This window comes from Hemitrygon akajei, chromosome 5, assembly GCF_048418815.1.
Source record: "Hemitrygon akajei chromosome 5, sHemAka1.3, whole genome shotgun sequence".
Taxonomy (NCBI): domain Eukaryota; kingdom Metazoa; phylum Chordata; class Chondrichthyes; order Myliobatiformes; family Dasyatidae; genus Hemitrygon; species Hemitrygon akajei.
Genome location: NC_133128.1, coordinates 131,242,105 through 131,268,707, shown reverse-complemented (window position 1 = coordinate 131,268,707; position 26,603 = coordinate 131,242,105). Strand labels below are relative to the sequence as shown.

The 26,603-nt window shown below is 42.4% G+C and overlaps 1 protein-coding gene across 1 annotated transcript in view; it reads left to right on the top strand.

The window, feature by feature from the left end:
* Window positions 1-26,603, top strand: part of mreg (melanoregulin) — a 135,986-nt gene that overhangs the window by 4,487 nt on the left and 104,896 nt on the right. The gene's annotated exons all lie outside the window — the stretch shown is intronic.

Sequence of the window (26,603 nt, the reverse complement as noted above, 5' to 3'; positions counted from 1 at the left end):
ATGTTAACAACCAACACCGCCTAGTGATGTGCTGAGGGCAGCGCGCACGTGTCACCACACATTCCAGTGCCAACAGAGCACACCCACCATGCTTGGCAGAACAAAGCAGAGCACAACAAGCCACAGGACAACAGCTGAACAACCCAATTCCTCCCTCCCAAAGCACACACACAGTCCCCCAACCCCAGGACAGTCTGTCTTCAGCCTCCAGCTGACTCGTGGATCCACAGATACTGGGCGCAGACCAGGACTCCGCCATTGGTCCTCAACTTCAGGACTTCTAATTGACCTTTGGACTTCAATCTTCTGTATCAGACTAACTGGAAATGTTCCGTTAGGCTGGGTTGCTTTTTGATCCATCTTGCCATGATAGGCCTCTGGCCTCCGCCTGTGCCACTGGTAATTAACTCAGCACTCTCACAAATCGGAGGATGGTGACTGATAAGGACATAGGTTTAAAGTCAGAGGGGAGAGACTGGTAATTTTTTCACCCAGAAAGTGGTCAGTATGTGGAATGTGCTGCCAGAGGAGGTGGCTGAGGCAGCTACAGTACATTAATGACTTTTAAAAGGTACCCTGTACTGGAACAGTTGCATTAATAGGAAAGGATCTGGGCCAAACATGGGCAAGTAGACTAGATTAGCTGGCACAGTTGGGCCAAATAGCCTGTTTTCCTGCTATATGCTTCTACAACTATAGGAGTTAGTAAACAAGCTATTTGGCAAGCTGCTTTGCTGAACAAATTAATCGCCCGATTTATCTACTTTGAGGGGCTCACTTTTATATTATCCCCAATTCTACATCATGCTCTGATTAGTGGAAATACGTTTTTGAAAATCTGGACTCCTTGTTGGCACCAACTGAAGGGTTCTGGCCCGAAATGTCGTCACTACCTCCTTCCATAGATGCTGTCTGGCCTGCTGAGTTCTGCCAGCATTTTGTGTTTTTAATTCAATTCTATCCCATTACATAATGGGAGGAAAGGTGTGGGCAATAGATGAGATGGGCTGGATTAATTGGGCAGGAATAAAGCAAATGGAATTTTATCCACAGAAATATTTGGTAATGTTTTGCAGAGAAGCTAATGAGCAAAACGTCTATGCAAAAAAGTAAAGGGAAACTGTGGATGATGTGGAGACAAAGATACCTTGAAGAGTAGGCTGATAAAGTGGTTGCAGAGGCAGAGGGAAATGCCTTCCTTTGTCAGCCAAAGTAGGGGCTACAAGGGTATAGAAGTCAGGCTGGGGCTGTTTTCCAATAGCACAGGGGACGTGGTGAGGACCGCATACCATCGCTAACTTCAAAGCCAAATGTAGCGGTGCAGACAACATCATGGCCTCTCTCCCAGATTACCTCAATCACTTTTACGCTCAGTTCGATGTCACTAACTCTGAGCTGAGGAAAGCCACTGCTAAAACCTGCAACCTGGTCATCCCTGAGGCTGAGGTACGCAGATATTTCCAACGAGTGGACAGTCGCAAGGCTGTGGGACCGGACAACATCCCAGGGCGAGTACTCAGGATGTGCACGGCACAACTGGCAGGTGTGTTTACAGACATTTTTAATCTCTCCCTCTCTCAGGGTAGAGTGCCCTCCTGCTTCAAATTATCCACCATCATCCCAGTACCAAAAAAGACCAAGGTAACATGCCTGGACAACTGGCCTTCTGTTGCACTCACCTCAATAATAAGCAAATGCTTTGAGAGGTTGTTCAAGGACAACACAAACTGAACCCCCTACAATTCACCTATCGACACAACCGATCGAGAGATGATGCAATAGCCACTGCTCTACATACTGTCCTTACACATCTGGAGAAGAAGGATGCTTATGTGAGAATGCTGTTCTTGGACTACAGTTCAGCATTCAACATCATAATTGCATCCAGAATTGACAAGAAGCTCAGAAACCTTGGCCTTGTGCAGCTGGATCCTGGACTTCCTGTCAGATCACCAGCAAGTTGTAAGAGTGGGCTTCCTCACCTCCAACCCTCAGACTCTCAATACAGGAGCCCTTCAGGGCTGCGTACTGAGTCCCCTCCTTTACCCCCTGTATCGCCACCCCCAGCTCCAATCTGCTAATTAAATTTGTCAACGACACTACATTGATTGGTCTAATCTCAAACAATAATGAGGCGGTCTACAGGGAAGAAATCATCTTTCTGACACAGTGGTGTCAAGATAACAACTTCTACCTCAATGTCGCAAAAACAAAGGAGCTGGTTGTGGATTACAGTAGGAATGGAGGTGGGCTAACCCCTATTGACATCAATGGATCTGAGATGAGAGGGTAAACAGCTTCAAGTTCCTCGCCATCCACATCACCAAGGATCTCACATGGTCTGTACACACCAGCTGTGTGGTGAAAAAGGCACCACAGCGCCTCTTTCACCTCAGACGTTTGAGTAAGTTTGGTATGGGCCTTCAAATCCTAAGAATATTCTACAAAGGCACAATTGAGAGCATCCTGACTGGCTACATCACTGCCTGGTATTGGAATACTACTTCCCTCAATCACAGGACTCTGCAGAGAGTGGTGTGGACATCCCAGCGCATCTGTAGTTGTGAAATTCCCATGATTCAGGATATTTACAAGAACAGGTGTGGTAAAAAGGGTACGTAGGATCATTGGGGTCCCAAGCCATCCCAACCACAATCTATTCCAACCGCTACCATCTGGGAAACAGTACCACAGCATAAAAGCCAGGACCAAAAAGCTCCAGAACAGCTTCTTCCACCAGGCCATCAGACTGATTAACTCACACTGATTTGAGTGTACTCTATATTACATTGACTGTTCTATTTATTATAAATCATAAATTACTATCACTGCTCATGGCAAGATTTTTACTCCTCACGTATGCGAAGGATGTAGGGAATAAATTCGATTAAATTCAATTTACAGCACCGGTAGGGCAACAGCTGGAGCAATATGTACTGTGATAGCCTAAGCACCCCAGGAAATATGTGATTGTACTGGAGACAGTGCAGGAATGATCCACAGAGAGGATTAAACTTGGATCTACGAGGAAACCTTGGAGAACCTAGGATTCTTTGGAAACGAGGTGTCTGGAGAGACAATTGCTGTGTAGGAAATTATAAGGGCCAAATTGAGGAAATATGCAGAACAGATTTCATTTAGCAAGAAGTCAAAATCAACAATTTTCCAATAAAACCAACAATTTGCAATAAAATGCAAATGCCAGTTTTCTGATGGACTATATTCCACCAATGAACAGAAAGGTTCTTAAGAATATTTGGCATAAATTAAGCCAAGTTATGTAGCAGAGGTTGTGAAGTCTGAGGAGTGGAATAAACATTGGCTCAGTTCATTTTGATCAGAAAACCCCATTGACCGATTGGTTTCCCTGGAAATCCATCACAGCTGGGACTAGCAGAGGAGATGCAAGCTAATACAAGCCAAAATGTAGATCTGCCTGAGTCCAGAGTGCTGCTTGATCCTTATTCAATCAGAAATAGTTAGTGAGTGTAGTTAATGCAGCCCTGACCACGCAGTATCTGAATGGGATTGTACTGGGTTGCCCCTGAAGAACACCAGGGGAAATTATTTGTTAGGTCAAGGTGCAAGGTTCATTTAATGCTCAAAGGATGCATGTACAATCCAACTCTGATATTTGACTTTTCCAGATAGCCATGAAATATACTTGAAAAAGTAAAATATAACTTGCAGACCCCAGAATCTTCCACCCCCTCCCCACAGATAAAATAGCAACAATAACAATCCCCCGACCCCCTCATTCAGAAAAAACTACAACAATAACAATCCCTGACCCCCACCCACAGAAAAAACCACGACATTAACAAACCCCAACACCTCCCCACAGAAAAAAGACGGCAACAATAACAATCTCCTACCCCCTCCCCACAGAAAAAAACACAATCCCCAATCCCCTCCCCTTCAGAAAAAAACAGCAGCAATAACAATCCCCCAACCCCCTCACTCAGAATAAATAGCAACAACAACAATGACAATCCTCAACCCTCCCCCCCCCCCACATAAAAAAATCAGTAACAATAACATGATTAATTGGGTTACCATAGCCTTCCTGCTAACTTGGAACAGTTTGACCATTTACCTTTCACCTCACTAATTAACAAGGTCTTTTCACTCACAGAACCATTGCTCGTAAGATGTTTTTATGTTTTTTGCACCATTCTCTGTAAACTGTCGTGACTGTTGTGTGTGAAAATTGCTGGAGATCTGCAGTTTCTGAGATACTCGAACCATCCCATCTGGCACCAACAATCAAAGTCATTTAGATCACATTTCTTCCCCATTCTGATGTTTGGTCTGAACAACAGCTGAACCTCTTGACCATGTCTGCATGCTCTTATGCCGTGAGTTGCTGCCACATGATTGGCTGATTAGATACTAGCATTAACAGCCAGATGAACAGGCATACCTTATATAGTGGCCAACAAGTGTACGCCTGGGTGAGTGACAGACGTCTATCACAGTCAGACTGCCTCCTTATACTGTTCCATGGATTGCTCGATGAACTACAGCCAAATCTGGTTAATGCATTGCCCCAGCATGTAGCAAAGAGCACACCAAGAAAACAATAAATATAGATGATATCTAACAGTTGCCGTTTAGCTCCCTGTCACTTGGTAAAGGGGTACAAGATGATAAAAGCCATAAATGAAGACATTTTTATACAGGGCAGAAGTTACTAATACTAGAGCGCATCATTTTAAAATGATTGGAGGAAAGTATCGGGACGTAACAAAGGTAATTTTTTTGCAGAGTTCTGGTTGCTTGCAGTAGTGTTGGTAGAGGCAAGTACAGTAGGGACATAAGAAACTCTTAGGTAGGCACCTGGATAGCGAAAAGGAGGTCTGTGTCAGAGGGAAAGGTTAGATTGATGTTGAGTAGGTTAGAGGTCAGGGCAACATGGTGGGCTGAAGGTCCTGCAGTGTACTTTGTGCCATGTTCTATGAAAGGACATACGGAAGAGTGAAGAGCTCACAAGAAACCTGTAAATCACTATCAGACCTTCGAAGAAGCATAGCCTAGAAAATCAGAATATGTATCACAAACACCACCCCTTCTTTCCACTGCAATGTCATAGTCTGATAAAAGCATAGATGCAGGCCCTGGGGCGCACCAAGACTGCACCAACCACCAAAACGCCAATCCAAAATTAATCCTATTCTCTACTTTCTCCACTTTCTCCTAAACTCACTCGTCCCACAAAATTCTACCATTCAGCTCCACACCAAAGAGCTATTTGCCCATGGCTAATTCAAAGATTCAAGATTTAAAGTATATTTATTATTAAAATATGTATGAATTATGCAACCTTGAGATCTGTCTTCCTACAGGCAGCCTCAAAGAAACCTGAAAGAACCCAATTTTTTAAAAAAAGCAAGACCAACACCCAGTGCGCAGCGAAAGAGAAAAAAAACACAAATCATGCAAACAATAGAAGCCAGCACAGCATTACGAACCAAACTGAGTCCTTAGACCTGAATCCCTGGAGCATCCTGTGTAGGCCCAAAGCCTTGGTCTCAAGTTCATCGTGTGACGGGGCAAGCTGCCACAAAGTTTGCTGATACTAAGCATAAAGCTGCAAGAGCAGACTCAGTGCCACAGAGAGAGGAGTGAAATTGATCAACCAATCCTTAAGTCTGATATCAGAAAAGTACATGCCACCAGGTAGAAGATACAAAAGCCTGAAAGCATGTACCACCATTCTCACAGATAATTTCAATGCCTCAGTAAGGCCATAATAAGGTTAATACAAGGGGCACCTTTCTCTGGAGCTGTGATACTTCATTCTGTGTTCTGTTTTACTCTGAAATACCTCGATGCACTGTTGTAGAAACATAAAAAATAGGTGAAGGAGTAGGCCATTCAGCCCTTCATGCCTGCACCACTATTCGGTATGATCATGGCTGATCATCCAACTCAGAACCCTGTACCTGCTTTCTCTCCATACCCCCTGATCCCTTTAGCCACAAGGGCCATATCTAACTCCCTCTTAAGTATAGCCAATGAACTGGCCTCAACTGTTTCCTGTGGCAGAAAATTCCACAGATTCACCACTCACTGTGTGAAGAAGTTTCTCCTCATCTCGGTCCTAAAATGCTTCCCATTTATCCTTTAACTGTGACCCCTCGTTCTGGACTTCGCCAACATCAGGAACAATCTTCCTGCATCTAGCCTGTCCAATCCCTTTAGAATTTTATATGTTTCAATAAGATCCCCCCTCAATCTTCTAAATTCCAGCGAGTATAAGCCCAGTCAATCCAATCTTTCTTCATATGAAAGTCCTGCCATCCCAGGAATCAATCTGGTAAACCTTCTTTGTACTCCCTCTATGGCAAGAATGTCTTTCCTCAGAGTAGGGGACCAAAACTGCACACAATACTCCAGGTGTGGTCTCACCAAGGCCTTGTACAACTGAAGTAGAACCTCCCTGCTCCTGTACTCGAATCCTCTTGCTATGAATGCCAACATACCAATTGCCTTTTTCACCGCCTGTTGTACCTGCATGCCCACTTTCAATGACTGGTGTACAATGACACCCAGGTCTCGTTGCACCTCCCCTTTTCCTAATCGGCCACCATTCAGATAATAATCTGTTTTCCTATTCTTGCCACCAAAGTGGATAACCTCACATTTATCCACATTAAATTGCATCTGCCATGAATTTGCCCACTCACCTAACTTATCCAAGTCACCCTGCATCCTCTTAACATCCTCCTCACAGCTAACACCGCCGCCCAGCTTCCTGTCATCCGCAAACTTGGAGATGCTGCATTTAATTCCCTTGTCTAAATCATTAATATATATTGTAAACAACTAGTGTCCCAACACTGAGCCTTGCGGTACCCCACTAGTCACTGCCTGCCATTCTAAAAAGGTCCTGTTTATTCCCACTCTTTGCTTCCTGTCTGCCAACCAACTCTCTATCCACATCAATACCATAACCCCAATACCATGTGCTTTAAGTTTGCACACTAATCTCCTGTGTGAGACCTTGTCAAAAGCCTTTTGAAAATCCAAATATACCACATCCACTGATTCTCCCCTATCCTCTCTATTAGTTACATCCTCAAAAAATTCTATAAGATTCATCAGACATGATTTTCCTTTCACAAATCCATGCTGACTTTGTCCGATGATTTCACTGCTTTCCAAATGTGCTGTTATCACATCTTTGATAACCGACTCTAGCATTTTCCCCACCACCGATGTCAAACTAACCGGTCTATAATTCCCTGGTTTCTCTCTCCCTCCTTTTTTAAAAAGTGGGGTTACATTAGCCACCCTCCAATCCTCAGGAACTAATCCAGAATCTAAGGAGTTTTGAAAAATTATCACTAATGCATCCACTATTTCTTGGGCTACTTCCTTAAGCATTCTGGGATGCAGACCATCTGGCCCTGGGGATTTATCTGCCTTTAATCCAATTTAGCTAACACCACTTCCCTACTAACATGTATTTCCCTCAGTTCCTCCATCTCACTAGACCTTTGGTCCCCTACTATTTCTGGTAGATTATTTATGGCCTCCTTAGTGAAGACAGAACCAAAGTAGTTATTCAATTGGTCTGCCATGTCCTTGTTCCCCATGATCAATTCACCTGTTTCTGACTGCAAGGGACCTACATTTGTCTTACCCAACTTTTTCTTTTCACATATCTATAAAAGCTTTTACAGTCAGTTTTTATGTTCCCTGCCAGCTTTCTCTCATAATCTTTTTTCCCTTTCCTAATTAAGCCCTTTTCCTCATCTGCTGGACCGTGAATTTCTCCCAGTCCTCAGGTGTGCTGCTTTTTCTGGCTAATTTGTATGTTTCTTCTTTGGACTTGATACTATCCCTAATTTCCCTTGTCAGCCACGGGTGCACTACCTTCCCTGGTTTATTCTTTTGCAAACTGGGATGAACAATTGTTGTAATTCATCCATGCGATCTTTAAATGCTTGGTATTGCATATCCACCGTCAACCCTTTAAGTATCATTTGCCAGTCTATCTTAGCTAATTCATGTCTCATACCTTCAAAGTTACCCTTCTTTAAGTTCAGAACCTTTGTTTCTGAATTAACTATGTCACTCTCCATCTTAATGAAGGGAGGCAACACACTATTCAGGTATCCTTGTCCAGCTCGCAGAATCTCTTGTCTGTTCCCCTCACGATGGAATCCCCTATAACGATGGCATTTCTCCTTGCTCTCTTGATCACGGCACTGGGCAGAGTGCCAGCGTCCCGTTCGTTGTGGTCTTCCTCTGTCTGGTCAACTTCTCCAACAGTATCTAAAACTATATATCGATTCCTGAGGGGGACTGTCACGGAGGTGCTGTCAACTATTTCTCTATAGTTACTATCCATCACCTCCTCACTTTCTCAAATAAGCCGAAGGTCATCAAGTTGTTGCTCCAGATCCCTCACACGATCCCTAAGGAGCTTCATCTCATTGCATCTGGAGCAGATGTATTCCTGGGGGAGGCTGGGATTCCCCCAAGGTCCCCACATCTGGCACTCTAGGCACAACACTAATCCAAAATGCATACCTCTAATGCTACTGTCAGCACTAAATAAATAAACCTGTAACCTACCACTTAACTGTAAGACTCAACCTTCGCAGGAAGCCTCTTCCCGTTTCCGCCTAAGCCCGTTGAGCCAAAGCCCTATCACTCTGCACCCGTTCACTCCGCTGCCCGCTGGATATGGCGGTGTTCTTTTTAAAACTTCCGCACTCTGAGGTCATGCGCCTGTGCAGTCATACCTCTTTTATCCCAAGTAGTTTGAAAAAAAATCTGAACTTTTTCCTGAAAAACTGGCGACTTCCTCCTCTGCCTGCTTGCTGTGATTCAGAAGAACCGTTGAAGCTTGTTTCCCTTTTTAAATCTTCTGCGCTCTGAGGTAATGAAGTGATCTGCAAGGGTGGCATTCAAAACAGTTTTTCATGAAGCTCAGTACATTTGACAAGAAGAAAACAATTTACGTATCACTTTGGAATCACTTCATCCCCATCTGGAGAGTATCTTCCATTCTTGATTTTTCCCTGCCCTCCCTGTGTGGCTGGGCAATGCATAGATTGAATACAACATACAAAAAATTCTAGAGGAACTCTGCAGGTCAAACATGGACCTCATATGTTGGCTGCACTCCCAAACTAAAATGTCAAAATTTGTCAAACTAAAATGGCTTCCACATTCCAAGTGAACCGGAACTTAGCAAACAGTCTACGTGATGAATGGCAAGGTGAATACAAGTGAAAATGGAATCTTACCTGGTCCACGCATCTTCAAGAGCAGCGGCCAGCTGAAATGGAGCAGAAATGGGGCGTCAACAGTACAGTCACATAAATCTCCATAGAAAGCAGGGGAGGGGTGAGGAAAGTGGGAGGGAGAAAGAGGAGGAAGGAAGGAAAGAGGAGAAGCAGGGGAAGGAGGAATGAGGTAGCAAGGAGGGAGTAGAGAGGGAGAGAATAGAGGTGCACTAGATGATGAGAGGCATAGATCAAGTGGGCAGCCAGAGACATTTTTCCCAGCAGACATAACCAATACGAGTAGGCATAATTTTAGGGTGATCGCAGGAAAGTGTGGAAGTTTGTCAAACATAAGTTCTTAACACAGAGAGTGGTGGGTGGGTGCATGGAGCACACTTCCAATGGTGGTGTAGAGGCAGATAGATTAGGGGCATTTAAGAAACACTAAATTGGCACATGGATGATAGAAAAAATGGATGGCTATGTAGAGGGAAAGGTTAAATTAATCTTAGAGTAGGTTAAAAGATTGAAACAACATTGTAGGACGAAGGGCCTTTACTGTTCTGTGTTCTATGAGGCAAGGGGGCAGAAGTGGGAGTGGGAGTGGCAATAAATGGAAGGGGATGAGCAGGATAAGGATGAAGGGATGGAGGAGAGAGAGAGGAAGGCAGGAGGATTGGGTGAGCGTAAGAGTTGAGAGAGGGAGCGAGCTGCAGAAGGATTGCCTGAACAACATCTGTAAAGGCATTCTCAGCCAGGGCTCTGGACTAGTCAATATCAACCCTCAAGCCTGGCCAGAGCTACTGGGCCACAGAATTCCAGCCCGATGGGCCACCTGATGTCAGCAGTCGTTGCTATTGGCAAGGCTGTACAAACTATGTCCACACCTGCCCCCTACACATGGACTAATGCAGCTGCCAACAGTGCTCTAATGTATAAAGGATTGGAAGATGGTACATGAAATGTGAAAGATAAATAAATCAATAATTAGTGCAGATGATGAAGAGTTAACCAGAGTGGTGGGGAAACAATAGTTAATTGTTTATCATACTCAGAGTTAGTGAGCACTACATCATAGAAACAGCCCATGCCTAATCCCATCAGTTGTCCATACCCCTTTCATCCATGTACTTATCCAAATTACTCTTAAATGTTGGACTCAAACCTGCATCAATCACTTCTGCCTGTAACTCGTTCCATTCCCGAGTGAAAAAGCTCCCCCTCAGGTTTCCCTTAAATATTTCATCTTTCACCCTTAACCCATGACTTCTAAGTGATCGGGGATTTTATTTTTAAACCACATCATTAATTACGTGTTCACTACCTGTCCCGCGCTATCCAGGATTGAATCCTTAACGTTAGCACAATGCTTATGCTGAAGCCAGCTGGAAATCCAAGGGAGAATCTTACAGCATCAGGAAAGCTTTCAGCTTGTGTGTTGGTGGCTCAGAAGATTCCAGTTTAGTCTCACAATTCACACAGCAGAAATGTAAAATAAAATGCTGGAGATTCACAACAGGCATCATTAGTTGAGAGGAAGAAGAGGAATTTGCAGCAGGCCATCACCAACACCTGCTTTCCTTTCATCAAGTTATCATACACACCACAGCTGAGATCTGCACTGGAGCCTCTGACATCCAGACCTAATTCCTTTCCCACATATTTGGCAGAGCACTTACATATTTTCAGTTGTTTATCTTTGGATGTCTGTTCACCTGATTTAAACTCTGCAACTCCCTCTCCTACAGCACTCTGATGGACAATCACAAATCCACTGCCTCAATTCAAGGCAAAAGCTGGAAACCACCTTCTTAAAGGCAATAAGCATTGGCAATAAATGCTGGCTGTGTCCACAGCACGCATTCAGCAAAATGGAACAGCCCAGAGGAAGGAGAAATTCAAATTGGATTCCAGTTTTCCTAGAAATAGCTGTTAGCCACAGTGGGCAGTCAAGCACAACTCCATCAGTAGGAACTGCACCATTACTTCAGCACAGAGTTCTGTGGACAAGGCAGTGACATATTCACAGAACAGATCCCCCGATCATCAATCCCAGGATCAAATGTACACACTGGCGACAGGCGTTCTCGGATGGAAAGTGAATTATCTTTTTAAAAATCGAAGAGTTTGTACATAGAAAAAACATGCATAGAACTGGCCAAGTCTCAAAGGTTCACACTTACTATTGGTCTTCAAGAGAAATTGTGTACCCTTGTTAGCTTCAGCCTCTGAACGTGATAAAAACACACGACAATCCATTTTATGTTGGGTAAAACACTCCCAGCCTGAGTTGGCCAGTCAGCATTCCCAGTCCTCAATCTGTCCCACACCCACACCCTCCAGTCATCTACAACTCCCTCCCATCCCATTCATTTATTTTCTCCCCCTATCCCTCCCTCAGAGATTGTGCTGGGGGCAGCCTGCAAATGCCAACATAGCATGCCCAAGCCTCACTAACTCTAACTCATTCACTTTAAGAACTCCTTACAGACAGCGCTGGGGGTTGTATGGTGATAATACAGCTGGCACTCTAAAGCCTTACACTAACCTCTAGGCTATTGCACTGCCCGACATACTGTCTTTTATTTGACGATACTCTTTGTACTGTGTTCGATCCCTGCAAAGTTCTGAACGCAAACAAAGATGTTAAGCCCTCTTTGATATGGATAGCTATGGGTACTCTCACTAAAAGGAGGTTATATAGCAGCTACTTACTCCTCAAAAGCTACAGTGCCGATAAAAAGTATTCATCCCCCTTGGAAGTTTTCATGTTTTATTGTTTTACAACAGTGAATCGCAGTGGATTTAATTTGGCTTTTTTGACACTGATCAACTGAAAAAGACTCCTTCATGTCAAAATGAAAACAAATCTCCATAAAGTGAACTAAATTAATTACAAATGTAAAACACAAAATAATTGATTGCATAAGTATTCACCCCCTTCAATTCAGTATTTAGTAGATGCACCTGTGGCAGCAATTACAGCCTTGCATCTGTCTGGATAGATCTCGATGAGCTTTGTACATCTGGACATTGCAATTGTTCCCCATTCTCCTTTACAAAACTGCTCAGGCTCTGTCAGACTGCATGGGGATCATGAGTGAACAGCCTTTTCAAGTTCAGCCACAAATTCTCAGTTGGATTGAGGTCTGGACTCTGACTTGGCCACTCCAGGACACTAACTTTGTTATTTTTAAGCCATTCCTGTGTAGCTTTGGCTTTATGCTTGGGGTTATTGTCTTGCTGGAAAACAAATCTTCTCCCAAGTCACAGTTCTCTTGCAGACTGCATCAGGTTTTCCTCTAGGATTTCCCTGTATTTTGCTGCATTCATTTTACCCTCTACCTTCACAAACCTTCCAGGGCCTGCAGTAGTGAAGCATCCTCACAGCATGATGCAGCCACCACCATGCTTCACAGTAGGGATGGTGTGTTTTTGATGATGTGTGATGCTTGGCTTATGCCAAACATAATGTTTAGTCTGATGGCCAAAAAGCTCAATTTTAGTTTCATCAGTCCATAGAACACAAGAACATAAGAAATAGGAGCAGGAATTGGCCATCCACCCCATCGAGCCTGCACCACCATTCAATAAGATCATGGCTGATCTGACCATGGACTCATCTCCACCTACCTGCCTTCTCCCCATAACCCTTAATTCCCCTACAGTGCAAAAATCTATCCAACCTTGTCTTAAATATATTTACTGAGGTAGCCGCCCCTGCTTCATTGGGCAGAGAATTCCACAGATTCTCTGGGAAAAGCAGTTCCTCCTCATCTCCATCCTAAATCTACTCCCCTGAATCATGAGGCTATGTCCCCTAGTTCTAGTCTCACCTCCCAGTGGAAACAACATTCCTGCCTCTATCTTATCTATCCCTTTCATAATTTTATATGTTTATGTAAGATCTCCTCTCATTCTTCTGAATTCCACAGAGTACAGTCCCAGGCGAATCAACCTCTCCTCATAATCCAACCTCCTCATCTCTGGAATCAGTCTGCTGAACCTTCTCTGCACTACCTCCAAAGCCAGTATATCCTTCCTCAAGTAAGGAGACCAGAACTGCATGCAGTACTCCAGGTGCAGCCTCACCAGTACCCTGTACAGTTGCAGTATAACCTTCCTGCTCTTAAATTCAATCCCCCTAGCAATGAAGGCCAACATTCTATTTGCCTTCTTAATAACCTGTTGCACCTGCAAGCCAACTTCTTGTGATTCGTGAACAAGCACTCCCAAGTCCCTCTGCACAACAGCATGCTGCAATCTTTCACCATTTAAATAATAATCTGCTCTTCTTTTATTCCTTCCAAAGTGGATGATCTCGCATTTACCAACATTGTACTCCATCTGCCAGACCCTTGCCCACTCACTTTACCTATCTATATCTCTCTGCAGACTCTCTGTATCCCCTACACAATTTGCTTTTCCACTCAATTTATCATCAGCAAACTTAGATACACTATACTTAGTCCCCTCTTCCAGATTGTGAATGTATATCATGAACAGTTGTGGGCCTAGCTCCAACCTCTGCGGCACACCGGTCCCCACTGATTGCCAACCAGAGTAGATAGATAGATAGATAGATACTTTATTCATCCCCATGGGGAAATTCAACATTTTTTCCAATGTCCCATACACTTGTTGTAGCAAAACTAATTACATACAATACTTAACTCAGTAAAAATATGATATGCATCTAAATCACTCTCTCAAAAAGCATTAATAATAGCTTTTAAAAAGTTCTTAAGTAGTTTACTTAAATACATTAAATACAATCAACCCCAGCACTTTAACATATCTTACTCCTGGCGGTTGAATTGTAAAGCCTAATGGCATTGGGGAGTATTGACCTCTTCATCCTGTCTGAGGAGCATTGCATCGATAGCAACCTGTCGCTGAAACTGCTTCTCTGTCTCTGGATGGTGCTATGTAGAGGATGTTCAGGGTTTTCCATAATTGACCGTAGCCTACTCAGCACCCTTCGCTCAGCTACCGATGTTATACTCTCCAGTACTTTGCCCACGACAGAGCCCGCCTTCCTTACCAGCTTATTAAGACTTGAGGCGTCCCTCTTCTTAATGCTGCCTCCCCAACACGCCACCACAAAGAAGAGGGCGCTCTCCACAACTGACCTATAGAACATCTTCAGCATCTCACTACAGACATTGAATGACGCCAACCTTCTAAGGAAGTACAGTCGACTCTGTGCCTTCCTGCACAAGGCATCTGTGTTGGCAGTCCAGTCTAGCTTCTCATCTAACTGTACTCCCAGATACTTGTAGGTCTTAACCTGCTCCACACATTCTCCATTAATGATCACTAGCTCCATATGAGGCCTAGGTCTCCTAAAGTCCACCACCATCTCCTTGGTCTTGGTGATATTGAGACGCAGGTAGTTTGAGTTGCACCATATCACAGAGTCCTGTATCAGTTTCCTATACTCTTCCTCCTGTCAATTCCTGACACACCCCACTATGTATCACCCATGTATCCCAATTCTCTGCTTTCTATTAGTTAACCAATCCTCTAACCGTGCTAATACATCACCCCCAATTCTATGCATCCTTATGTCTTTTATGTGGCACCTTATCAAATGCCCTCTGGAAATCCAAGTAAATAACACCCATTTGTTCCCTTCTATCCACTGTGTTTGTCATATCCTCAAAGAACAAACTTACTGAAGTTTGTCAAACAGGACCTGCCTTTGCTGAATCCATGCTGTGTCTGCCTGATGGATCCATTCCTTTCTACATGCCTTGCTATATCTTCTTCAATGATAGCTTTAAGCATTTTCCCAACTACAGATGTTAAACTAACTGGCTTATATTTACCTGTCATTTGCATACTTCCTTTTCTGAACAGTGGCATGACATTCACCATCTTCCAATCCACCAGGACCTTCCCAGAGCCCAGAGAATTTTGGTAAATTATCACCAAAGCCTCGACTATAACCTCTGCCATTTCTTACATCTTGTCCTCCAAGAGACCTACATTCACTTTAGCCATGCTTTTCCCCTTTATATAATTATAAAAGCTTTTGCTATCTGCTTTTATATTTTGTGGTTATTTTCATGATCTACCTTCCCTTTCATTATTTCTCACTTAAAGGTTCTTTGTTGCTGTTTAAGTTTTCCCAATCTTCCATTATCCTACTATTCTTGGTGACTTTGAACACACAAGCTTTTAGTTTAAAGCATTCCTTTATTTCCTGAGTTATCCATGGCTGGCTCTCCCCACACTTACCGTCCTTGCTTTTAATTGGAATTTGCTTTTGTTGAGCACCATGAAAAATCTCTTTGAAAATCTTCCACTGGTCTTCTACTGTCCCACCATATAGCCCGTGTTCCCAGTCTACCCTATCCAACTTCTCCCTCATCCCCTTATAGTCTCCCTTGATTAGGTATAATACACTAGTTTTAGATCGAACTATCGCTCCCTCCATTTGTATGAGAAACTCAATCACACTGTGATCACTCTTTCCAAGAGGATCCTAACTACAAGATCACTAATTTTACCTGTCTCATTGCACAGGACCAGATCCAAGATAACATGTTCCCTTGTAGATTCAGTAACATGTTTTCAAGAAAGCCATCATGGATGCATTCTATGAAGTCACCCTCAAGACTGCCTCGACCAACTTGATTCACCCAATCTATGTGCAAGTTAAAGTCTCCCACGATAACTGCTGTTCCATTCTGACATGCCTCAGATATTTCTCCGTTTATTGCCTGTACCACTGTAATGTTATTATTCGGTGGCTGATAGACAACTCCCACCAGTGATTTTTTCCCTTTACAATTCCTAATCTATCCAGATGTTCAACATTCTGCTCCTTAGATCTTGTATCGTCTCTCACTATCACTGTGATCTCATCTTTAATGAAGAGCACTATCACACCTCCCTTACCTTCCTGCCTATCCTTCTGTATTACCTGATATATTTGGATATTTAATTCCCAGTCCTCCACCCTGCAACCATGTCTCTGTAATGGCCACAAAATCATACCTCTTTGTACTGATTTGAGCCACAAGTTCATTGACCTTGTTTCGAGCACTATAGTCATTCAGATTACGTGACCTTACACTCATTGTGCTTTTAAAATCTATTCATCTTTGTCTCATATGCACTTGACTTTTCTGCATTCCACCCTTTTCTCTTTGTTATCTTTTACTTTTAACTTCATCCACACTTTTCTCTTTTTCTTTATCCATACTTCTCCAATCTGTTGAGCCCAAACCCCCACCCCAACAATTCAGTTTAAAGCCCTATCCACAACCACTGCTGTGTGATTTGCTAGGATCCAGGTCCCATCATGGTTCAGGTGGAGCCTGTCTCATTGGTACAGCTCCCTCCTTCCCCAATACTGGTGCCAAATTCCCATGACTTCAAACCCACTTCTCCCACACCAATCCTTGAGCCACGCACTTAACTCTCTAATCTTCTTGCCTGTATGTCAATTTGCGTGTGGCTCAGGTAGTAATCAAGAGATTACCACCTTTTTGGTTCTGTTTTTTAATTGAATCCCTTGCTGCTCAAGTTCCCTCAGCAGAACCTCTTTCCTCATTCTATCTATGTCATTGGCCACGACAACTGAAACTTTCCCCTCCCACTGCAAATTCCTCTGCAGGTCAGAGAAGATGTCCCGAACCCGGGCACCAGGGAGGCAACAGAGCCTTCAGGACGCTCTATCCTCACGACAGAGAACTCTGTCTATTCCCCTGACCATACTATCCCCAATTACCACGATATCTCTCTTCTTTCCCCCCTCTTGAATGGCTCCCTGAACTACGATGCCACAGTTAGGTTGCTCATCCTTCCTTCAGCCCTCACTCTCATCCACACAGGGAGCAGGAATCTCAGGCCTGTTGGACAAGCTCAAGGGCTGAGGCTCCTCCAGCACTGTCTCTTGGATCCCACTCCCCGCCTCACTCACAGTCACACCCTCTTGTCCCTGACCACAGACCAAATTTGAGGCAGCTAATCTAATGCGTGTGACTACCTCCTGAAACAGAGAATCCAGGTGACTCTCCCCCTCCCAGATGTGCAGCAGTGTTTGTAGCTCAGATTTCAGATCATCAACTTTGAGCCTGAGTTCCTCAAACAGTCAACAGTTGCTGCAGATGTGGTCACCAGGAACCATGACGGGGTCCACTAGCTCCCACATCATGCAGCTACTGTTTTTATTTAGTGACTTTTTAATTAAACCACTACAAAAGCTTTACCTGCTACTGAACTAGCCTCCTCACCGAAGCCTCTTGAGCCAAAGTTGGTAAACTCTGCTCTCATGCTGGTAAACCATACCGTGAAGCAACTTTTAGTCCCACCTTGTTAGGCCTACAACAACTTTGTCACTATTCTTCTTCCAGCTGACTTCAGAATTCAGCCTTCTGGCAAACTCTAGCCGAGATTTCATGTGAGTTTTTTTTTCCAACAGTGGCTTTCTCTTTGCCACTCTCCCATAAAGCTGTGACTGGTGAAGCACCTGGGCAACAGTTGTATGTGCAGTCTCTCCCATCTGAGCCACTGAAGCTTGTAACTCCTCCAGAGTTGTCATAGGTCTCTTGGTGGCCTCCCTCACTAATCTCCTTCTTACACGGTCACTCAGTTTTTGAGGATGGCCTGCTCGAGGTAGATTTACAGTTATGCCACATTCTTTCCATTTCTTAATGTTTGACTTAACTGTACTCCAAGGGATATTCCGTGACTTGGAAATTTTATTGTATCCATCTCCTGACTTGTGCTTTTCAGTAACCTTTTCGTTGAGTTGCTTGGAGTGTTCTTTTGTCTTCATGGTGTAGTTTTTGCCAGGATACTGACTCACCAGCAGTTGGACCTTCCAGATACAGGTGTTCTTTTAATACAATCAATTGAAACACCTTGACAGCACACAGAAGATCTCCATTTAACTAATTATGTGACTTCTAAAACCAATTGGCTGCAGAGTGGTGATTTGGTGTGTCATATCCACACAGACTCAAGGCTGTAATTGTATTCAAAAGTGCATCTGCTAAATACTGACTTGAAGGGGGTGAATACTTATGCAATCAATTATTTTATGTTTTATATTTGTAATTAATTTAGATCACTTTGTAGAGATCTGTTTTCACATTGACACTAAAGAGTCTTTTTCTGTTGATCAGTATCAAAAAAGCCAAATTAAATTCACTGTGATTCAATGTTGTAAAACAATAAAACATGAAAACTTCCAAGGGGGGTGAATACTTTTTATAGGCACTGTAGATCACACCTCTGTTTATCCTCCATGGTGAGATTAGCTGCCAATACCCACCAATTAAGTGGTGAGTCCCTCTCCCTACCAAGGAGGAGATACTTACAGCTAACAAGGTAGCTTAAATACTGTTCATTTAGTTTTAGTGATAAACATTTACATTTAGATAACATTCTTAATATACATTTAAAACTGACAGAGGTTTTCTATCTTATCAAAGGGTTCCAAATTACAATTGATTTCTGAACCACAAAAGAATTCCAAAACAAAGGTACAATTCCAATAATCTAAAAAGACATACCAACCAATTGCAGACAAACCAGTCATCTGTTGCAGAAATTAAAAGCAGATGAATGGATTCTCGTCCACCCTGTTTTTCTGTCATTCCTTGACAATTAAAAAGCCTGATTGTCTCTTACATTCATAGGTTTTTGCTACTTGTTGACTTAACAAACATGATATTTTTGCACACAAATGGTTTTAAAGCTCCCAGTCATCCAAAATTAATACTGTGAAGTCTGACTCTCTGAATACACAAACCTCCCAACTATGGATCAATCAGCTATTTGATGTGCCAAGTGATAGTATCAGTCTGGTCTGCAAGTTCCCTTGAACCAAATAACTTAGCCATTGTTGTCTGATTTGTTATAGGCTGATTGAGGTGTTATGATTCTTGATAAGCATTGCAGTGGGTGGGGGGGAAGGTTACTGTGTGTAGGAAGGACATCAAGCCAAGCTCAGCTTTCTAACACAGGAATCAAGTGTTGTTTTTCAGTCATTTAAACTTCCATCCAATATTCCTTGCTCAGTTTCCTGTCACAAGCAAGAAGCAGTCTTTAGTTATTAACGTAAATTTCAACAGTAATTAGTCTAAAGTTAAAAGGACAGCTTTGCAAACAAACAGTACTGCCTATAGAGCTCAGGATGCTGGCCCACGGCAGTAACTCACTTGTGCATTGCAAGCTCCCAACAACATATTGCATGGAGACCTGATCTGGTGCCTGGAAAGTTGGGGGCAACACTCTGAATTCATCTTCCAAACAGAATACCTATTTTCCCTGACAGCCCAAATATGCACTCACTTCTGCTCCCGCTACTCTCTAACTTCTAGCATATTGTTTTATCTTCTACAGTGTGAAGACTGATGCAAAATACGTATTCAGTCTGTTCACCTTTTCTTTGTGCCCCATTACTACTCCTCAGCTTCATTCTCCAGCAGTCACTTCTCTTTTATTCTTTATGTCTCTGAGAAAACTTTTGGTATCTCCTTGAATATTATTGGCTAGCTTACTTTCATATTTCAGCTTACAGCTTTTTTAGTTGCCTTCTGTTGGTTTTTAAAATATTCCCAATCCTCCAACTTCCCACTAATTTTTGCTCTATTTTACGACCTCTCTTATGCTTTATGTTGGCTTTGGCTTCCCTTGCCAGCCACAATTGTGTTGTCCTGCCTTTAGTATATTCTTCTCCTCCTTTGGAATATATCTATCTTGCACCTTCTGAATTACTCCCAGAAATTCCAGCCAATTCTGCTCTGCCATCATCCCTGCTGGTGTCCCCTTCCAATCAACTTTGGCCAACTCCTCTCTTGTACCTGTGTAATTCCCTTTACTGTATTCTTATCAGAAGAGAACTACACTTCTAACTTTACTGATACATCTAACTTTAGCTTCTCCCGCTCAAACTGCAGGGTGAAGAAATTCCTAATCACGTCAGTTTCAAATAATTGCACACCACTCCCTATCATCTTGTTACTATGTCCCCTCATTTAAGATTCTCCCACTAGATGAAGCACACTCAATGAATGGAAACTTTGAAATAGGTAGTTGGAAAACATCCTCTTAAGTTCACACCTCTCAGAATTTAATGTTTCAGTGTGTTTTGATTCTACTTAATCTAAACGCCAGAGAACATAGACCCAGCTTGCTCAGCTGTTCCTCAATATCAACTCCTTCAGCCTAGATGATCCTCTCTATACTGTGACCACTGCACGTATACCGCACCTTTGAACAAGATACCAAATCTGCCTACATTACTCCAGGCATAGTTTCACGAGCATGTTTCAACCTTTGCAGTCAATGACATCATTGGTTTTGGAATGAAGAATGAAGAAAACCCTCTGCCTTTGGGTATTGCCACATTCTGCAAAGACAACATAATCATGGCGATGTCTTCTACTTTTAACAATGTTGCTTGAGGATTAGGTGTTGGGCGAGGCACTCAAAGATGTATTTTATTCTTCTTTGACTCAGAGGAAGGACCTTTATGTGCATCTCAGTGGTTAGGTGGTTTAATACCTCAGTTGTCAGTGGACCAATTCCTCAGCACAAAGCTGGATTTATACCATGCAGTAACTTTATCGTAACAGAGATTTTGAAAGCATCGCTTTGTCTTAAAAATGTTTTAGGGTTTTCTGGAAGAGATATAAAGTTATTATAACCAGACAGCTTATGAATAGCTAAACACAAAAAAGTACACATCTTATCTTTCATCTTGCTATTTTACTGACGGATGGCCAAAAGGTTGAAGTTCATTTGCATACTCTAATCTAGGATTAAGATCACACATGATAATATCTGTTTTTTGTGACCAATTAGGTAATGAAATTAGTCACAGCTAGATTCTAAAAGGTAGCATGCAGCTTGTGCTTAGCATACTGGATTGCAATGGTCTAGAAATTATATAACAAACAGCATAGATTAAAGATGAAAATCAAAAAAAATCTGCAGATGCTGGAAATTGGAATCAAAATCAGAAAATGATGGAGAAACACAGCAAGTTAGGCAGCATCTGCAGAAAGAGAAACATTTAATTGTTTGTCAGAATGAAGGTTTTGATGTTGCTGAGCTTGGCAATTAGCTTGCAGACGTTTCATCACCAGTGAAGATGACATCCTCATTTTGCAGTTGTTGGTGTTTCTCTCTGGGGATGCTCACGTTGATATAGGCCCCCTTTCGCTTGCCTCAGTCCTGATTGGCTACTCTTTCAGTTCACTTTTGAATTCTATTGGTTTGTGTTTCTTTGGCTCTCATGGGCTTGTGAATGGTGTCTATTTTGATAAGTTTGTTTATGGAATTATCAGAAGAGAACCACACTTCTAAACATTCTCATGCCTGCTTCATGTTTGTCAGCACCATAATCTACACAGTGTCCTGGTTAAAGTGGTGTTCTTCTCAGTCTCTGTGTACCGAGTTTAGCAACAGTGGATCTTGTCTTCATACCACCATTTTGTGTTCCTGTAAACAGGTTGAGAGTCTGGATAAAGTAGTTCTTGTTTCACTCTCCACAGGTGATCCTGTTCACCACATTGCTTTGTCAGTCGTCTTTATTGGTTCTTGAGACTTCCTCGGATTCTCTTCTGACCCCTCTGATTCTCTCTTCTCCTTGGTGTCTCTGTTGCTATTTGGGGATGTAGGAGTCTATAGAATACATCCAATAGATAGATTGCTCCCTCCCTGTATCTGACTTCCACTGACACTGGGTTTGAGGAGATCTCAGTGTGTATGCAGGGGACGACTTAGGAACAGCATGGCTGGTGAGTTGTTGCATTGTGATATGCAAGGAGGAAATGGATGAGGTTCTGATTCAGCAATAGTGTAGTGTGTTCTGCTGACATTACAGTGCTCACAGTGCTTTCTATAGACCCTGGACAAACCAGTCCACCAACCCATTTGTAGCTGGGTAGTATGATGCAGATTTTTAAATGTCTTATTCCATAAATTTTCGGGAATGATTGAAACTGTTCCACCACAAACTGTGGTTCATTGTCACTGACTAAGTGTTCTGGAACACCAGTCCTTGAGAAGAGGCTTCTCAATACATCAGTGTGTGAGGCTATTTCAAACTCTAATATCTCACTGCATCTTTTTTTTAACTCAGACATCACACTATGCTTCAACAGGTAGGTAATCATCTCGGATTCATTTAAAATCTTACTTATTGCCACTGTTCTGTTTGGTAAATCCAAAACATAAACTAATCGAGAGAAAAGCAAGGATCCTGGAATAATGTGTCTACTCATAGTTTCATTTTTACGTTTGTAGGTGTGTACTTATGATGTGGAGATGTAATAACGTATGCCATTTACATACTTCTGTAATGAACTATGTAAACAACAAAGGATGCTTAATCAAATATATTTAACATATCACTCAAATATTACTGAAATATTAAATATACAACACTACCAGCCGAGTTTAAGTGCTCCCCAACAGCTCCAGCAAGCCTGCTCACAAGGTCACTGGTCCCTCTTAAGTTCAGGTGTATTTTGTCATACATTCCCCAGAAGAGGTGCCAGTGATCAACAAAGCCTGCCCCCTTCCCCAGGTCCTCAGCCACACTATTTTTACCCTCATTGTTGCATAGCACAGCAGGCAGCTCAGAGATTACTACCCTTGATGTCCTACTTTTCAGCTTCCCACTTCACTCACTATATTCACTCTTCTTGGCCTCATCCCTTTCCTACCTATGTCACTGGTACTAATGCATGCCAAGACTTCTGGCTGCTCATCTGCCTCCTTAAGAATTTATTTCTCTAAGATATCCCAATTGAACCCAAAGTAGATATGACACAATAACCTTGCACCCAGGGATTTAGCATAGATTATTATGTCTTGCTTCTTCACTGACCTAGACATCCAGCTTGGATTAAAACTATTCCAAAGATAAATTTGACCCTGCATTATTTGGAATATTTGGCATAATTGATAAATACATCTCTCTGGCCTACAATAATTACATGTATAATAACAATTCTGACATTACATAACCGTTTTGTAACCTGTTTTCACGTATGCTAATTGTAGAATCATTGAGTCCCAACAGCACACATAAAGAGCATTTGGGCCATCTTTTCTCTGCTAGCTACCTGTAGACCAGTTTAGTTAACCTCACTTTCCAGACCCTCCAACCCCAGCTCTTACATCACAGTTCTCCAATTTCCTATCCTTCAAAAATTTTCTCAATTTTCCTTTGAAAAGTCAATCCTCGTGTGTTCCATTTCTTTCATCACAAATGGCAGATACGTCATCATCCTTTTTTTTGTCATAAAGTCCTTCATACCTTTACCCTTGCTCACATTTTGCTCTTCCCTTTGTATATTTAAACTAGTTTTGTTCTCATTCCAGGTTTTTATGTTTTTTTATTGTTGATTTTCAGTTTCTGTGCTGACTCACTGTTACACTCCATTATCCTTTTGCAAAATGGCCAGACAAGTTCTGACGACAATCATCTGAACAGAAAAGCTCATCTTAATTATCAGTTCAGTCTCTCTATCCACAGGTACAGTGTTGCCTGGTTGGGTGCTGGACAATTCTTGTCAGAACCAGCATGAACTAAACGTGATAACTGAAAAATTCCAGCTCATCACAGCTGTAATGTGCCAAGTGGCAACGTGTTTTTCTGCTTATGTTGTACCTCATTTTATTTTGTTCTTCTCTTTAATATCCCATTCTTCATCAAGCACAAAAGAAAATTATGAACAGAATAAAGCCTCTTATCCTTTTCCTCTTAACTCTGCATCCCTGCTCAATCTCCCATAACCCTTCACATCTTGCTTATCAAGAATCTATCCAGCTCTATCTTAGAAATATCCAACGGCTCTTTTCCACCACGCTTTGAAGAAAAGAATTCTAAGGGAAAAGTTCACTACATCTGTTTCTCAAACAAATGAACACAACAAAACTCATCAGATGCTGGAAATTCAGAGCAACACACACACACACACACACACACACACAGTGCTGGAGGAGGCATCTATGATGAGCCAATATTCTGGGCTGAGACTTCTCATCAAGACTAATTGTGAATGTGTCTTTGCCCAAAACTTCGACTGTTTATTCCTCTCCGTAGATGTTGCCTTACCTGCTGAGATCCTCCCACTTTTATGTGTGTTACCCAAACATGTGAAGCCTTTTTTTAAAAAAAAACATTCTCCTAATTGTTGATTCTCCCACAAGAGGAAATATCTTCTTCGCATCCATCCTAGCAAGTTTTGTCAGAGTCTGGTGTGATTCAGGTTACCTCATAATCTACTAAATTCCAGTGTATGTAAGCTTAGCCTATCTAAGCTCTCATAAAGCAACTGATTTATTCCACGTGGAAGCAGAGTAAAGCTTCCAATGCATTCACATCCTTTAAACAGACACAAACGGTGTATATACAAGTGGCTGCACAAATGGCCTATAATCAGAATCAGGTTTATTATCACTGGCATGTGTCGTGAAATACGTTAACTTAGCAGCAGCAATTCAATGCAATGCATGATATAGAAGACAAAAAGCCCATATACAGTAACTGAAGCATAATTTCCTGCCTCCTGTACTGAACTCCCCTCATATTGAACAATAACACCCTGTCCGCTTTCCTAAACACTCACTGTACCCACACAGTAGCCATTTGAGAATCAGATCTCTTTGCAGCTCAGGCCTCTGCATTCTCATCATTCAGGCCATCTACCTTTTGGTTCCCCAGCCAAAATGGACCATTTCACAATTTCCTCTATTACTCTTCACTTGCCAGATCTTCACCCACTCTCTTATCTTACCCCTTTGTAGCCTTCTTATACCTTTTCCATAATTTACTCTCCTGCCTATCTCTCTCTATTATCAGTTTCCACTCTAGTTATGGATGGAGCTTAGCTTGAACATGTCATTGCAGCTTAAGATGAAGTTTTGATCTCACAGTTTAACTCACTGCGGTGCTTGCATCTTATTTGTCAGCCTGTACTCTACTTTGTCTGTATCTGCAACACTCTGTTCTGCATTCTTACTACCTCGATTTACTTATGCTTGGGAATGATCTGTCTGGGTGACATGCAAACACAAGATTTTCACTATATCTCGGTAAATGTGACTGTAATCCCCTGGTTAAGATTTCTACCACAGTGCTGTCAGGTGTTTCATTTTTGTAGTTTTCTGTAAAACCTGTGTGTCCTGCTGGTAGAACGTTTTGGTTTCAGCGAAAGATGAAGGGCCATCTTGCTCAACTTAGGAATGTCATGTCAGCCGATCGGGATGATGGGATCGGGAGGAGGTTCTAGAGAGAGCTGGGCAGAGAGAGATTTGCATGTACAGTGGTGGGGTTCTTGGTCTTTTGTCAGGAGATGCGGTAAAGAGAAGATTGGGAGAGATGCCAGTAGGATTCAATCTGACGGGAAGATGTGATGGCAAAGAGTGCTTTGCAGGATGAAGGAGTCCAAGATGGGAAGCTGTACCGGTGATTGGTGATGAGAATTCAGCACCGTGAGTAACAGTCATACCCAGCTGTTGGAAGAGATGAGCTCCAATGGTCATGTGCACGTTTAGACTGGTCTAACTGTAATAGGCCCTTTTATTTATTTTCTTTCCCTTCTTTCTCTTAATAACTATTTGATAAAGCTGAAATTGGTAAACATACTTTATAATTTTCTGCTGGTGTATGACTTGTCATTTCTTGGCGACAGGTAATCTATATGGGAATACTTACATAGCTTTCACTCAAGTTGAGGTTCTATTAATCAGAACATCCCACATTCCTGTTTGGCTGAGCCCAGATCATTCCGACCCTAGATGTGTATTGTTTATGAAAGGTGGCCCTCTTACTGCTGAGTCATGTGGCTGTTAACAGAGTTAGCATTCGAGCCCAGTGACAACAATAAACCAATTCCAATTCAAGTTTTAGATCTAAGTGGAATTAGCTAGCAAGTCTAATTTCACTGGCATTAGCTTACACACTATCAATCAGCCTGTGCTCACATCCACTGAATGAATATATAAATATATATTTTTAAATCACTGATGTTTCGTTAAGCTGCTAAGCTCTTTGGTTATTGAACGCTCCTGGGCAGAGGTCTATCAGGTACAATGTAATGTGTATGTGTGTGAAGAAGGTCATCGAATTCACACTTCTGCCAACTTTCTGCTAAGTGTGGTGACTGTCAGAAAATATAACCCTGTGTGCAACCAACATGATGGATATCAATTCAGGAATATCAGCATCTGTACCTCCTGCGTTGAGCAGTGGCTGGTTTGTTCACTTACAGGGTTTTATGCCTCAGAATCCAGGCAAAAGACTGTTGGGAACTGTCTTTTGGATATATATTAAGCAAGATCCCAGAGTGAGGTGAAAGTTAGAAAACTGTAAAAGCTGAAGGG